Source organism: Epargyreus clarus, unplaced genomic scaffold (assembly GCF_041222505.1).
Source record: "Epargyreus clarus isolate Ecla_fem2 unplaced genomic scaffold, WU_Ecla_fem_2.2 ptg000001l, whole genome shotgun sequence".
NCBI lineage: Eukaryota > Metazoa > Arthropoda > Insecta > Lepidoptera > Hesperiidae > Epargyreus > Epargyreus clarus.
Genome location: NW_027332209.1, coordinates 9336959 through 9353708, shown reverse-complemented (window position 1 = coordinate 9353708; position 16750 = coordinate 9336959). Strand labels below are relative to the sequence as shown.

The following is a 16750-nucleotide window of genomic DNA, read 5'->3' as shown; positions in this document are numbered from 1 at the left end:
CGACTTTTGCTTTTATCTTGTCCCGCTTAAGGTATTATAAAATTTGTACAAAACCATCACCAGTAATCGTTTCTGAGAATTCCTGCAATACCACATTGGTTAAATCTCAGAAGCGATTATCAAGCTTAATGATAGATAAATAACATTTTTTGCAGTGGCGTTTCATTGTTGTTTTTCGTTTACTGGAAACATTTACTTCAAATTTGTACAATTTTGGAAATTTAAAGTATTTGTTAGAAAATAATGAATCATGTTCCATTGTTTATATTTATAATATGATTCAATATAATTAATCTATAAGTTTTAACGATGTTGTATGTTATTCCTATGTTAACTGCCCCAAAATATAAACTTAATTTACAAAAAGGTTATATAACTTAAACGTTATATAAAAGTTTGCTTAACAGTCGAAACGCTAGAAGAAACAAAAATAAAGGGAATATGCAAGGAAAAAAAACAATCTATATTTATTGAAATTTATATACATACCATCACATCAGAACATCAGAATCTTTCCTACCTGTTCAGAGAACCCGCAAAGTTTCAAATGGCCTGATGTTTTCAATCAGTAATCGCTCGATTTGAATACCAAGTCATCAGCCCAGTAGCATCTAGAAATTAGGTTGGTTCGGCAAACACTAATATATTCGAAACACGCGATATGGTGCATGCATCACGACTTTCGCACGCTAATTTTTACGCCAAACGGTCGCAGGCGAAATTCCGCTTATTTCATTGGTCAAGGTCATATTTGAGCAGGATTTGCTCGTAATGGTCAGTCAAGGATAAGTGCACACCTTTTATCTTGATTGTATCGGCTTTATTTGTAAGTAAAAATTTATAGTAAAACCTGTTATGGAGTTAAATTCGGAGACATTGGTTGTCCATTTTTAGCACTTGGAACCATTTTTAATTTATAGACTTACTAGTGGTGCCCGCGGCTTCGCCCGCATTTTAAAGATATAATATGACATACATAAAACAGAAAATTCGTACCTTCATTGGAATGACAGTGGTGCCATCTGTCGGTCTTACCAACTCCCAAACCTTCGTGGGCTCTTGGACAACAACTTTGCAAAAGATCATCACTTGATCAAATGCATAGTTTCCGATTTTATAAAATGTATATAGACAAATATTCATTTTTATATAAATAGATAGATGATCGACTAACATGGATAAGTAAAGTAACTGTAGGTAAATTATGAAAAAATCGAATTTCGATCTTCTGGGTTGAAAGATCGACTCACTGAATCGATCCATCACTGGAGATCGATTAAAATAATCGACTTTTTGGTCCAAAAGATCGATTCTTCGATTTTTTTTTTTTTTTTTTTTTTTTTTTTTTTAATTTATTTATCATTTCACAAACGTTACAAAAATTACAATAAAATAGCACGAGAAAACCACAAAGGTTTATATTACAATGCTATTGTCGAGTTTACATCAATTATTAAAGAATTATGTAAGGTGTAACCGATCATTTCACAGTAATAAATATGTAGGTAGATTAATAATATTCTTTAAATTAAGAACACTGCTACATGGTTAAATTTTTAAATAGGTAAGATTTTAATTTATACTTAATATTGGCTAAGGTGATTTCATCTCTTAAATTAATAGGCAATTCATTAATCAAGCGAGGAACCAGGTAAGTAGTTGTACGCTTGCCGTATCTATTGTTTGCGCGCGGCGTACACAGCTGGCGGCGAGCGACGGCCCGAGTGCATACAGGATGTTTTATTACTTCCCAGAAGTTATTGTTAAAAAAGTTTTCCCTTAAAATCATAAATTTGATTTGAGTAGTTACTGGTAATATATTAGATTGTTTGAATAGTTTAAGGTCATCATTTGAAGACAGTTGCCTATTGTTAATCAGTCTTAAAATTCTTCTTTGCAGCTTGAATATTTCTTTAAGATAAGAGTTATAAGTACGCCCATAGCTACTTAAGCCATATTGAATGTAAGATTCTGCTAATGAGTTGTATAACATTATTTTAACTTTATATGGAATTCGCTTTTTAAGAATAGTCATATTAGCTAAAAAATGTCTAAGTTTGTTGCATACGTGATCGATATGGCTGCTCCAATTAAACTTATTGTCTATTATTAATCCTAGGTAAGTATGAGTATCAACGATTTGTATAGTGGGGCACGTGCATCCAGAGGTGTAGGTGGCATGTAAGCAATTATGTTCATGAGCAACTAAATTACTTATTGGCACGTCTGGTAGGTGTGGTGATTTTATAAGTAACAATTTAGTTTTACTAGAGTTTAATACCAAACCAGCATCATGACACCATTTATTAAGAATATCCAGATCACGCTGCATGAGGTCAAGGGCTCTTTGAGGATCTTTATCGGCCGAGATAAGGCAAGTGTCATCTGCAAATTGGTAACAAGAACAGTATTTCAAGCAGTTACTCATGTCATTAACGTATGAAAGAAAATGTAAGGGGCCCAATACTGATCCCTGAGCCGTACCCTCCTTAACAGTTATATAGTTGCTATACGTATTATCAACTTTAACAGTAAATGTACGATTTTGTAAATAATTTTCACACCATTTCAATAGTGGCCCACGTATACCACTGTTGTCAAGCTTCTGTATTAATAATTTATGTTCAAGAGTATCAAAAGCGCGTGAGAAGTCTATAAATAGTGCTAACACATTTCTTTTCTTATGCAGATGTTCATTGACTTCATCGGTAAATTTTGACAGAAGCTGTGTTGTCCCTTTTCCAGATTGAAATCCAAACTGATTTGGATATATAACATCATGTTTTCTAAAGAATTGGTGGATTTGGTCACTAACACATTTTTCTACGATTTTATCTATAGAAGAAAGTAATGTTATAGGGCGGTAATTGCTGTAATTATTCCGTGCCCCTTTTTTATAAACTGGTCTAACACACCCGATTTTCAATTCGTCAGGATATAAGCCCGATTTTAAGCTTTTATTAATCAAATTAGCAATAGCTACGGAAACGTTTCTGCTTACAGTTTTTATATCGGATGTTTTAATATTATCAAGTCCTGGAGCTTTATTAATATTTAATTTATTAATATTTTTAAGTACTTCGTTACTAGAAACTTTTTGTAAAAGTATGCTTGAATTGATTTGCTCAGTGTAGTTGTTAGGGTCTATGAGTTTAATTTTACAGTTAGGTTTAATTTTTATAATTGGTTTATTAAATTCGTTAGCAAAATTTTGTACAATTTGTTCAATGGTAAGTCCTTGTGAATTAAATGCTTTACGTATTGCATCATCAATCGATAGTTTTGTTCGACCTAGCATTTGGTTCACAATTTCATAGACTTTTCGTGTATTTTTGAAATTACTGCCAATTTTTTTCATGTAGTATGTGTTTCTTTTGTATTCCAAAATTTTATGCACTTTATTACGAATTTTATTGTATTCTAACCTTGTTTTTACATTATTAGTATTATTTTTCCAAGATTTAAATAAATGATTACGTTTTTCGCACAATTTAACAACATTTTTATCAATCCAGGGGAGTCTAAAGAGCTTACATTGTTTATGCTTAGATGTTTTAATACTAGTAGCAATTTTATTTGCATTTTGAAATGAACTGCTTATAAAATTATAAATCTTGCGTGGACACTGCATACCATTTGTTAAATCCCATTTTACCTTTTTTAGCTCCTCGTAAAGCAGGTTGTAGTTAATTATACTTTTTGTTACATGCTGTATGCGCTCAGGTGCCGCATCACAGACGCAGCTAAAGATAAGGGCTCGATGATCGGCCAGTACGACGTCTAACACCGCCGAATAAGGATGTAATGTGGGGATTCGCGCAAATAAGTGATCAATGCATGATTTAGTGATTTTGTTCAATTTTGTTTCTATTCTCGTGTACTCCGATATTCCACACATTAGTCCGTGTTCGCTCAGTGTTTCTAGATATGAATCTTTATAGGATGAAACAGTTTTTAGGTCAATGTTTATGTCGCCAATAAGAAGGAGATTTTGTATTGAGTCAAACTTCGTAATGTATTTACCTAGTTCCTTTACAAAAATGTTTTTATTTGTCGATGGAGGTCTATAGACGGCACATACTGTTATTACTTGAGATGAATTTATTTTTACGGTACCACTCAAACTTTCAAATGTTTTAGGTGTATAATTGGAAATAGTAAATTTAATATGATTTTTAACGTATATTATTATACCACCACCGCGTTTATTGTTTCTTAGCTGTGAGTACATATTGTAGTCAGGTATATTATATAGATGCTCGATATGGTTCGAAATACCTACTTCTGTGAGAACAATAATGTCTAACGGAAATGTGCAGCTATGAATCATTTGAAGTAGCTTCGTGAAATTTTTAATCATAGATCTGATATTTATGTGTAAACATGATAAGGTTAAATGGCTTCCAGTGGGGAGCCTGTTGAAAAAACTGTTAGTGGAACTGCAGTCGAACAATTCTTGAATTTGTGCATTCATTATATTTGTTCTTATATATAATTATGAGTATTAGTCTAATAAAAATTAAGTTTGAGTAGCGATAGGCAATTAGTTCAGTTATCTAATAGACGCTCAATGTCTAGTTCGGATCTAATGTAGTGTATTTTACTATTACTATTTTTTCTTACACACACTTTACCGTCCTTACACCATATAAACTGAAACGAGCTCCGCAGTTGTCTTTTAGCATTATACAAAAGTGTTTTCACATATTTAGTTAAGGCTTCTCTAATATACACTCTGTTGTCAGCTTTCTCCTTAGGGCCGTTAGGCAGCAAGACTCCTACAGTAAGACATTTTTCCTTGGCAGTGTCTATCCATTGTTTACGGGCTAATTTCGTCTTCATGTTAACGAGGATAGGACCGGGCTTATCTTTCGAACCTGGCAGCAATTGAGATGATTGTAACTGTTCTTCGTCCACGTTTAATTCGGTAGCTATGGTCTTCACCATCTTGTCTACATCTTTCGGAGGTATTTCAGGTAAACCAGCTATCTCCAACGCCATTGATAAGGACTGTTGTTCACACCTTTTCATTTCTTGTTCGAGAACGCTCACCCGTAACTCTAAGTTTTTGTTTTTGTTACGTAGATCCTCGTTTTTGTTTTCTAAGTTTCTTATAGCGCTGTCCTGTTGTTTGATAGACTGCTCCATATTACTAATTTGCTCACTTAAGAACTCCAGCGATGTCTCCAAGTTTCTCATTTCCTCTCTAAACGTTTTTTTCAATTCCCTGCTTATATCTTGTACTAGTTTTCGGGTATCTATGGTTTGTGGAGTCCCAGGAAGGTCAGTATCAGGTTCATCGTCCTCGCTGTCATCATTGGGTATAAAAAAGGTTGACCGGCGAGTGGCATTTTTTTTACACTCCTCGCAGCTCCATTCTATGCCAGGGGAATTGCGAATAGTGTTGAGTTGTTTGTTTGATAGTTTTGAGCAAGTAGGATCTGCATGAACGATTTTATCACATCTACTACACTCTAATCCAGGAATTTTCTTAGTAATATTTTTATTACACTTCACACACTTTTTTTGCACCATAGTGGGTATTTGGTAAAAATTTATGACGGCAACCTCACGATAACACGTCTCGACGCAAACTGATTATTTATTATTAATCGATCTTAGATCGCCATCTCTAGTTCCCGTGGGATTTCCGGGATAAAAACTATCCTATGTCCGTTCTCGGGTCTCAGACTATCTTTGTACAAAATTTCATTAAAATCGGTTCAGTGGTTTAAGCGTGAAGAAAAGACAACCAGACAGACAGACAGACAGAGTTACTTTCGGATTTATAATATTAGTAAGGATAGTACTTCTAGAATATTATACGAACTAGCGATACCTCTACTGGCATTACGTGCTTGTCAAGTAAAAATATGGAATTATTGATGAACTCTAACATACACAGAAAATATCCAAGCATCTTCTTCACTTCAGTTACCCCATCGTCGACATGGTCTGATGAATGACCAGTCCATCAATTGCAGATCACTTGGACGCTTCATAAATATGTACACGACAGTGTGGCATCAGTTTTTATGAGATTAAAAGGACCCGCTCTGTATGATTGATGACCGGGAACCCGACAAGAGCAGTTTTATTGATTCACTCCAATCGAGTGTTATGCTGGTCGTCGTTAGCGGTCAATCGGCATTCTATTTTTGTACCACGTTTGAATGGTCGCACGTCATAAAGATGAATGAGATGTGTTTGTACTTTGTTATTTGTATCTCTTACAAATTTAGGTCGTGCTTGAGTGCAGTCATTCACGGCTGTGAATTATTTTGTATTAGTTGTTTTTGTATAGACAGATTCAGGTGTATCTGAACTTAAATCCGTTTGCAAACCGTTTTAGATTAACGGGAGTGAAGTGAAGTCATTTGCTATGTAGTAAACGTAGTCAGTGCTGATACTGTTGATGACTCTTCCAATAGTTCTGATGAAAAAGTTGATGAAGTATAAAAAGTGAAAATAAATCTATTTCCTAATACTAATGACGCGTCTGGGCATGTTGTAATTTCTGAGGTGAAAACACAAGATACACTATTTCATAATTCATTACATTTAAATGTCATCATTAGTGAGGTTTAATATTATTAATGATGCATTTAAAATTCAGTTGACATTTATGCAAAGGTAAAAAATGATACTGTAAGAATGCATAAAAAAATACCTTGTAATATTTATTTATTTTAGGTCATAAGAATTCAATACTGTAATAAAGATAAACACTTTAATCAATTATATCCTTTTATGATGGTAATGTTTTACTAACATTGACTTAATTAGAATTTCATAGATTTTCCGCCGCTACGATGATAATAAAATGTTTGGTACTTTTTACCTTACAGGAACTCCAATTTGTCAGTACATCAGCTGACATAATACGTGTCGCCGCGTGAAATAGGGTCTTCATTAGAGAGAATTATCACTCAGACGTTCACACCTTCAGTAATTATCCTCTCTTGTATGATGTACAATTTCTGTATACGGTATATGTTCTTGTGTGCTTGTTATTTGGCTGTAGAATTGTGTGAAATTGTTTATTCATTTAGCGAGTGCGGTTCTGTTAGATAGTCCTGGTTAATTGCCTCATTTGAAGCAATTGCTTCCTTAATATTTTGTCTTTCACTGGATTTTGTTCGCGCATGAGCGTGAACTATAATTTCGTTAGCAATATAGTTACAATTTGTTTCTAATTTCAAATATTGGTTATAGAAAAATATATTTGTTCATACTGTAACAATATTTAATAAGTGCTAGAACTCCAAGTACTTAACCCCAAAAATAATATTAGACATCTCATCAAGATTTGTATTTTAGTTATTGAAATGATCATTTTTATTCAATACACAAATATAAGGTTCAGGTTTTACTTACATGCAAAGACTTTTCAATATTAAAAGCGTTATTATCCTATCTCATGTTACTGATGAAAGCAGAATTTGTTAGCAGTTTCTGTAAACATTTGCATATATTTCTGCAGATGAGGTGTCGACAATTATTTGCATTCGAAGAGCTTGCGGATGCAAATAACTAAATTTTTTTAACAATACTGTCGCAATCTTTATAAGTATGTAAAATACATGTATTTATTTGTGTTAATCATATTTATAATAGTTTTTCTGAGTGCTAAAGAACTCAATATATGAGCAAGAGTTCGCTTCCTAAGATGGAACACAAGATGTGTTCCAAGTTAGGACCCTTCAGAACGTAACAATATTTAACACTATTGTTAAAACACAGGAGGTAAGTGACAAAACTCCGTTGAAAATGTTATCCAATAACAACCAAATACTTGGAGATAATTAATTTAAGCGCGATAACCTTTTATTAAGGTATCCGTGTGATGGCCATAGTGAGGAGATAACGAAAATCTAGACGGCCTAATTGTATTTGTTTAATTTATACTCGACCCCGGGTTATCTTGGCTTGGAGCCAGGACACGTCTGACCTCTACGGTTTTGCGAAAAACATTCTTTTGCAATTGTAATCATTGGTTTGGCACAGTTGTATATCTGCACCTATTATTTTGCGCTACTATCTGGTCGTGTCAAGTATGGTGGGGAAACTTACTTATATCATAATGTTATGTTCCTACATACTTCTAACGTACAAAGTGAGATTCCGCGGCTAATTGAACTAAATTAATGTTCTGTTTACAGGTTACTACAGAAAACAATATATTTTACTTTGAGTAAAATGGTTTTCATGGTTAACGTGAATGATTATGTTAGTCGGATTTACTGTATACTTAATAAATGTATGCAAAGATTCACGGATTATTTTACGGATATTAATTATTTAGTAAAATAAATCAAAGTCATAATGTAAGAAAATACCTGAATAGTTGGAAGATTAGGATAAAAGCGCACGAAATCATAAATTTAATTAGCCTTGTAGTTCAGATATAAACTAACAAGTTTGTAATGATATCAAAGGGCTGAAGCTTGAAATATATTAGTTAATACGATTTCTATTTTATACCAAAGTTACTTCCTTGAAGCGAAGAGCTTTGAAAACATTTTCATTCGGTACAGATGTTTTGGCACGGAGTCAACGGCTCGACGTCGGCAAGGTCGCGGTTACACTGGCAAATAAAATTTATTCCTCGTACTAAACTCACTCAGTATACCTCATATGCGGTTTTATATACTAAACAATCCCGTATGTTTATGTTACAAGGCTGTCTGACTCACTGTAATTTTTAATGTGTTACTGCTATTTTTCTGTTCGTGAAAGCTGAATATGCTGGAAAATTGAGAGGTACATTTATTTTTTGATTTACTCTCGTGTTTATGGCTGTTTTGATTTAGCGTTATTAATCTTCTGTGAATTTGGATTTCTTTTAGCGCGTTGGTGGATAGATGATAGGTTTATGCATCTGAAATTAATAATTTACGATTAATTTACGATTTACGGCTTTTGGGAAATGTTAATATGCACAATGGTTAAAAATATTAAAATGTTCGTATCTTCCGTCTGAAGTAGCTGGTTACAATTAAGATAATAAGCATATTTTATATTCAAATTATACTTTTTATATTTGGGTATTACTGTTTTTATTATTGTTTTGATACAGCCATATAATAATACTATTTTGAGATTGTATCAAAGGTTCTTTTGCACGCTGCTAATAGTAGAGTAGATTCTTATGGTTCTAAAATTAAAGAAGTTTGCACTTATGTACTAGAAAAAAATAAGATCTTTTGTATGCATTTTACATTTTCTAGTAGTTCAAGTGGCTGGCTTCTATTTATTTGATAGGCGTCAATTATTTACCACTGCGCACGTATTAAGTATGATACGCGAACAAATAAATTATTATTATGAAAAAGTATTTCAACATTCTTATCTCGCTCAGTGTACTCAGTGTACTTACTTAGGTTTTATACCCTAACAACCCCGATGTTTATGTTCCAAGGCCGTTTTACTCACCCTAAATTTTCATATGAAACTTTATTTTTGCTTCCAAAATTGTTTGCTGAGAGATTTATGTACATCTCTTGTTTTACGTTCCTCTTAATGGTTGTTCCTTTAAGTTTGTCGGCTAGTTAATGATAGTTTTATCGTATCTGAGATTGGATAACTTTACGACTATTGCAGAATGGTGATGTGGAAGGAAATATAGATTTTTTCAGATTTTGAAGTAGCCGCTTATATGGTTGGTAAACATAAATTCTGCTGATTTATGATGTTCAGGTAATTTACTTGAGTATGTTACTGAAATGAATTAATTTTATATTATTTATTATAGATATTATATAATAACATCTATAGGAACACAGAATATTGATCCTTTATACATATATCAGCGAAGTTTCTTATAATAAATATTCGACTCTTATGGACAGGAAGAAAATTTATAACTGCTTTTTGCTTAGGTACAATGAGTAAGTCATACATTTATTTTTGTTGTTGTTGTGTGCGTTGTAGTGATTTTTAAAGATGTGTAGTACTATGTAGGTACCTAACCGTTGTATAACACGCATAGTATATTTTAGTACGGTAATTGTAATGAGTAATTTCTCTAAATTATCCTAGGTCTATACTTAGTTACGTCTAGGTATGTGTGCCAAGGTTAGCAGAAGTGATGACTAGACTGTTACACTGTTACAAAAATAAAACTTTTATGAAATCAAAACACATACATTTTGAATTTAATGGAAAAAAATAAACACATACTTAAATCTGTTTCTGTAACGAGATATAAACATAAATAAATATACAAATATAATGTAAACCCGATGTTACGTGTCACGCTTGACTCAAAATTTGGCGCCGTGTAGAGCTGCCACAATAACTGTAGACGCTAAAAAAATATGAATGGCTGACTCACAGGATGTCATCGGACATAAGAAAATGGGAAAATATATGCAATGTTATTAAACCCACTTGATTTCAAATTTAGAACTGTTCAGTCGCGATTCAGCTCGCGCGGCGCGTGCGTCGCCGTCGTGTCGTGTCGTGAGTGCTCGGACGTAAACAAGACGAAAGTATTATTTTAATACATTTTATTCATTTCCTGATAATTTACGTCACGATAATCGTAGTCGTGTAGTAATGTATAACTAATATTCTTACGGAAGTAATGAAGCAGTGATTCAGAGACGCTTTTCGCGTTGTATTACTTTATTTTTCTCGATTGCACATCGTTATTAAGCGTCGACATTTAGTGAATGATTACAAGAATTTGATAACAAAGTGAATGATTGGATTGGGGCAAAAGCATTAAGTATACCTAAATTAGATCGGTACTAAAATAACTAACTACATCAAAAACAAAAGGAGATGTTATTTATTATTTATTGCGTTATCGTAATTATTTTACAATGGTACCTACCGTATTTCAATTGCATCTTTGTTGCTCCATTTCAACTTTAAAACAATGAAACTTTTGGTTCATGATTGTCTATTATGAACGCCGTTGAAATTGCTTTGCAATCAGTTTTATTGCCACAGACAATCTGTAAAATGACTGACATCTTTACTGTTGGCAGTACCTAAGCTTGATCTTAAATTATTGTCGATGACACACATGTATAGTCGTTTAAATTCACAAGATTCAAGTTTCCATAAACTGCATATGTTATACTCTTTATAACAAGTAGAAGTAATAACTAGATAAGTTTGTATTGCTTCACGGATTTTGAAAGAAAACAAATCCTACGTTAGGACCATCATATTAAATATGTATGTACTTGTACATGCACGTCCAATTTCCGCGTCCAATAGTAAATAATATATGTGCAACACTGTTTATATCCTATTGCTGGATATGAGTCTCATCGCATACTTGAGAAAGCCTAGGGAAGCCTAGTTCTATACCACGCATAGGTCTACGGATTGTCTAGATCATAACTCAATAAAGATAAATACAATCGAGAGTTGGTTAAAAGTTCGATGGTTGACCGCTAAACAATCGGTTTTTCCTGTTTGTTATATGGTTAGTAGTTGCCAAATCTTTCCACGGACCATACTTTGCCATACTTAGGCCATACTTTGGATACTAACCTAGCCTTCCCCTAATTGAGTTGACACCTGTACCAAGCAGTGGAACATACAATCCTTGCAAGTGTATGTAGGTACTCTATAGGAACCCTTGTTGTTATTATACAACTGCCGGCACTTTTGTTTACGTCCATCTTGGCAAGTCTCTCTGTCAACAAGACTACGTTTACATACCATTCGATAAGCAATACTTCCATTGTTCCGGTTCGTTATGAATATAATCATAATATTACTATACAATATCACTGTGTGGTCATCAGTAAGTAAATAATAAGGCATACATCCATGTAAGAAATCATGTTACTTATTTACTTGTTTTCACACACAGATCACTTGAAGCTTGCATTGTAACGTTTAACTGTGATTAGTTTTGGATTAAAAAAAAGTTTAGTTATTTAGTGACAAGTTAAACCGTTAATATTCCATTTGTTTTATAGAATAAAACATATAAAACTATTTTTTATGAAATTGTGTCGACATCATCTATGGAGATCTATTATCATTTCCTTAAACGATTACAATCCAAGTGAACAGCCATGAATAAACCTTGTTGAAAGCCTTCAAGAATCCATTTTCATTCATTGTAATATCATAATAAAATTTGATGTCTTCCCATACCTTTCAGACCAAAACTCACTACCGCAAACTGTTTTGTACAACCGAAAATAGTCGGCAGAAGAGCCACCGCAGTAAACCACACTTCTACCTTTATTAGCTCTTTTTATTAGCCGGTTAGCAACATTCCCAATAAAGCAAACAAACCTAACTGCCGGCGTGCTGAAGACTTCTCAAGATAGATTAGTATGCGGTCCTGATTAAGTGCTTATGGGCTTTCGTTTCTTAGACGCAATTTATTTTAAGAGAGGAGTAATAGAATTATCCGTGAAATTGTCTTTATGTCTCTATTGTCTTTTCTGAGAATTATGTCTGACCAGGACGCATCGGCACTTATATGGCTTCTAATTCATAATTCATAATTCTTTATTTGCTTAGAATAAGGTTAACAAAGGTCTTATAGCTACAAATTTCTCTCATTCTGCCTGGTCGGCGTGCAAATTTTGTACACATACTAATTATAAACAATTTACAATTGTCAATATTTAAAATAATTGATTGCAATATACGTAATTTGAATATTATACAGTTATTGATGTCAAGAAGCATAAGTTACATTATAAGCAGAAATAGTTCAAGTTGTGGTACAGCATTGGAATTATGAAGAGTTATTAGTAAAGCATATTAATTCAATTAGGTAATTATTTATTTATCCCGAGCAATGACGTGTTATTAATTTCTATTCTTTATTGTGGTAAAGATGTTCATTTCATTAATCATTAAGTGACAAAGTGGACTCTATAGAATGCTAAAAAATACTCCATCAGCAATATTTAGATACTCGCCGAGCGCAGACGCATGAGCGAGAATACGCATTGTAAATAATATATTCGAATTGATCCGATACTCGTCCTTTTTCAGCAGGGTTTCAACGCAAATGAAAGAATTATGCGCCTGTATCCGTGTGCAACCTTTAAACATTCGTCATTGTTCGGCGACTTACTCGGCGGTTCTTTCGCGGGTATCTCGCGTTAGGTTATTAAATAAATCACAATTAGAACACACACAAATACAAACAGACACATACACACACACACACACAACACACGTTCAACGAAAGCACATGCACAACGAAAGGTACGAAAAGCTGTAATTGGCTCCATGTTGTATTCGAAGCGCATGTTGTGAGAATGCTTCAATAATTTCCATTTAAATTAATAATTATGGTAACTAGACAAGTTTCAGCCGTTGTTATTTTGACGAACAAAATGTAAATCAAAATGTTACTCAACGAGGTGTCATAAATACGTGATGTAATTGCCATTGTCGGTCTATTTTGTTGCAATTGGGCCAATGTCAATAGTTTACGTGATGCACATTCCGTTTGGACGGAATTAGGTAACGTGTTAGTGGTTTAGTCTGGTGTTTTGTGGGTTTCATACATCTAAGTAAAATTAACTCGTATCTTTGGGTAGACCCAAGGAATATTATTATTTAAATGAATACATTTCTATGGAATTTGTAAATAATTCAATTTATATATTTTTTATAAGTGTAATTATTATGTGTTCATCATTTTATCTCCGATTAAAGCAATGCGTATGTATATAGTTGAAAGCAGAAGTAAAAAGCGTAATTATATTTCACTTATCTATCCCTCAAAGTGCTAAATTAGTAGATAAATGAGCTTCTAAGAGTAATCAGTTGGATTTCAGCGTTAGCTATCCTTATATAGAAGCTAACGCTCAAGTAGTTACAGCGGTTACTCAGGCATTAACCGCTTTAGAGGTACGTAATGTCCATTGTCCAACCCTGCCAATGCTTAATATTATTGCCTAATATCTGCTTTACCTGCCTAAAATTCTGTGACCACTCCAGTGTAGTTGGAACATTGTACCATCCAGCATTCCCTAAAGCTTCACCAAGGGACTACTATTGTATTAATACAAAGGGTTAGCATAATAAAGGCATTTTTCTCACAAAAAAAATGGATTTTAAATAATCATACAGAATTACGATGAAACGTATCGAGAAGGGAGGCAAATAAAATAAATTAAAAAGGTTTATAAGAATAAATCAAAGTTATATGTTTAAATTTAAATAAGAATAATAAATTGGTTTGCACAGTTTTAGATAGCATAAAAATGGGACCTGTTCGTGTCAGACCTCAATGTAAATTATAAACCGAAATAAAATTAAGGGGTTGTTCTTTATCGCAGTCGGTGTTTTGATTTTTTAAAATTAATTCCTTACGTGTAGATAGTCCCACAAATGACGAGGTCGCTACCAACTTTGTAACATATACCTACACTACTGACTACATTATAAAAATTGTGTCGGTATCTATCAAGATACCGCACATATCTCGCAGACTAGCTGGCGTTCGGTTCAGTCTGCGCTGATCTTCCTTTTTCTCGCAACCGTCATATTACGGGTGCAACGTCCGCAATCGTGGTTTTGTTGCAGTCGTGACATTTACGTTTTGGCGCGTCTCGGTCAGCGCTAGAGCTAGTAAGTTTTGGATGTAAATTGAACTTTGGTTGAGTTTATAGATGTTTTGGCATCAGTGGAAATTTTAAACCGAGAAAAGGAAGAGACTCGCGGCATATTTCATTGAAGTACTTGAGTAATTATTCAAAGGCCTTGTAAGGTTCATGAATGTGACATTTTTTTACGATGGCTAAATATATTCGGACGACTTTTTATTTTTCACAAATTATACGATGATTATTTTCAAACGTTCAATAACGTAATGCAACATAAGGACTATTAAGATATTCTTCTTTATACTGAACGCAATTGGCATGATTTGCGTTTGATATGTGCGTAATTTGCGTATACAACGCAAATAGGCAGAATTTTGTATGTGTTCGAAATTCATGTTTTTTTCTCATTCGAGTTCCGCTTAAAATAACTTTTGATTTTATTTTCTGTTGAAGAAACACAAAAGCTTATCTAAATTCGGTGGAATAGTTTTCAGTAAAATAAGAACTTAAGTAACTTTTTTCTATTCAAATGCCATCTAAGATTCTTTCATATTATGTTTTAAATGTCGTTAAAGCTCATACCCAACCAACAAACATTATTCCACACTTTACGCACCCAATGTTTATCTCTCTACACTAATCCGTTCATTAAAATGTAAATAACCTGGCAACACTACACAGAATATATTTTAACTTTTAAAAAAGAAACCGTGCAAGATCACATGACAGTTGAATTTACTAAACTGGCAGATACTGTTTATGACTCCTTCACGATGTATACGTAATGAGACAGGGGTTATAAAGCAAAGCTCTTTAAATTACTGTAGGAGAAATTTAAAGTTATACTTTTGGTTGTATAAATAAGCTGTATGTGTTAAATTATCATTGTAGGCGTTTTCGTGCTAAATTGTTTACGCAACTTAGTAACGAACCTATTTTTGGAATGTAAGAATACTTTGTTTAAGAAAAAGTATAACACCTGCTATTCTCATGTCTTCCATAATGTAAATTAATATTTATTGTGGATGTCTACAAAATCCATATATCCAATAACAGTAAAATAAACGAAATAATGCAGATTTTAGACGTAGCAAGAATTGTAGATTTAACAAGGTGAATAAGAACTTCAGAAAACTAACAGAAAAATCTAGTATATATTTAAATTTTAGTATGTTTTTGGTATGGTAAGGGGGTAGCATTTGGGAGCGCATTTGGGGGCGCATTTGGGAGCAACCTCAGGAAGGAATCTAATCTTATCTGAGGTTGATTACAGATGTCAATGGGTAGAAGAAACCACTTACCATCAGGTAGACTGCATGCTCGTCGGCTACTCTTATATTATAAAAAAAAACTTTTTATTACACATTTTAAAGTTAGTACTTAACTACGTTTGTTTTGTTTTGCACGGGTTTGTCACCCGTAAAAAGATAATTAAGTTTTTATTTTAAAGCTTAGAGGCAGAGAATTTCGTTAACCGATTTTTTAATTAACTCCGGATAAAAAAATCGAGAGAATTCCATACCAATTCGCGATTTTTCAATTCTTACTTTTTCCAATTGCGTAGAACACCGTTTGACTAATTACTCGTACCGAGAGGGCACCCCTCGACCCTCGTCAGGTCTCTCCACACCTGTCACAGATGGGTCGGTACTCTGATACTCTACACGTCAAAACATATCCAAACATGCCCACTGACAAGATAAAGTATTTTTATACGTATAGAACCTTATGACATGTGTTATACCTGACCTATGAGAAAAAATACGTAGATGGAAATATACATATAGGTATATAAAATTCAGGTAATAAATGTATTTAAGAAAGGTTATAAACATATACTATTAATATCTGCAATACAATACTTAATTTTACTCACTGACTGGTTAGTTACTTAATTTTACTTAAAGACAGGTCAGGCAAATATTTAAGTGACAAATAAATATTAGAAACTCTTCGATGCATAACTTTTATGTGAAGATGTTAGTGTTTAAATTACTTACGTAATATGCAGTGTATCCTTTAATTTTATCTGGAAGACTTACTAAATACTTTATATAAATTGTTTTCAAAAACTAAGCTTGAAGCTTAAAACATAAAATATGAAAGTACAATTGTAAGCGTTGATAAATTTTATAAAAAAAGGAATTACCAGGAAAATTAATGAACACATATCCAGTAGACATGCTTTTGAGTTATTAGGC

The 16750-nt window shown here is 33.2% G+C and overlaps 1 protein-coding gene across 2 annotated transcripts in view; it reads left to right on the top strand.

Annotated features, from left to right (window-relative positions):
* Positions 1–16750, top strand: part of ASPP (Ankyrin-repeat, SH3-domain, and Proline-rich-region containing Protein) — a 401632-nt gene that overhangs the window by 185767 nt on the left and 199115 nt on the right. The window lies entirely within an intron of this gene.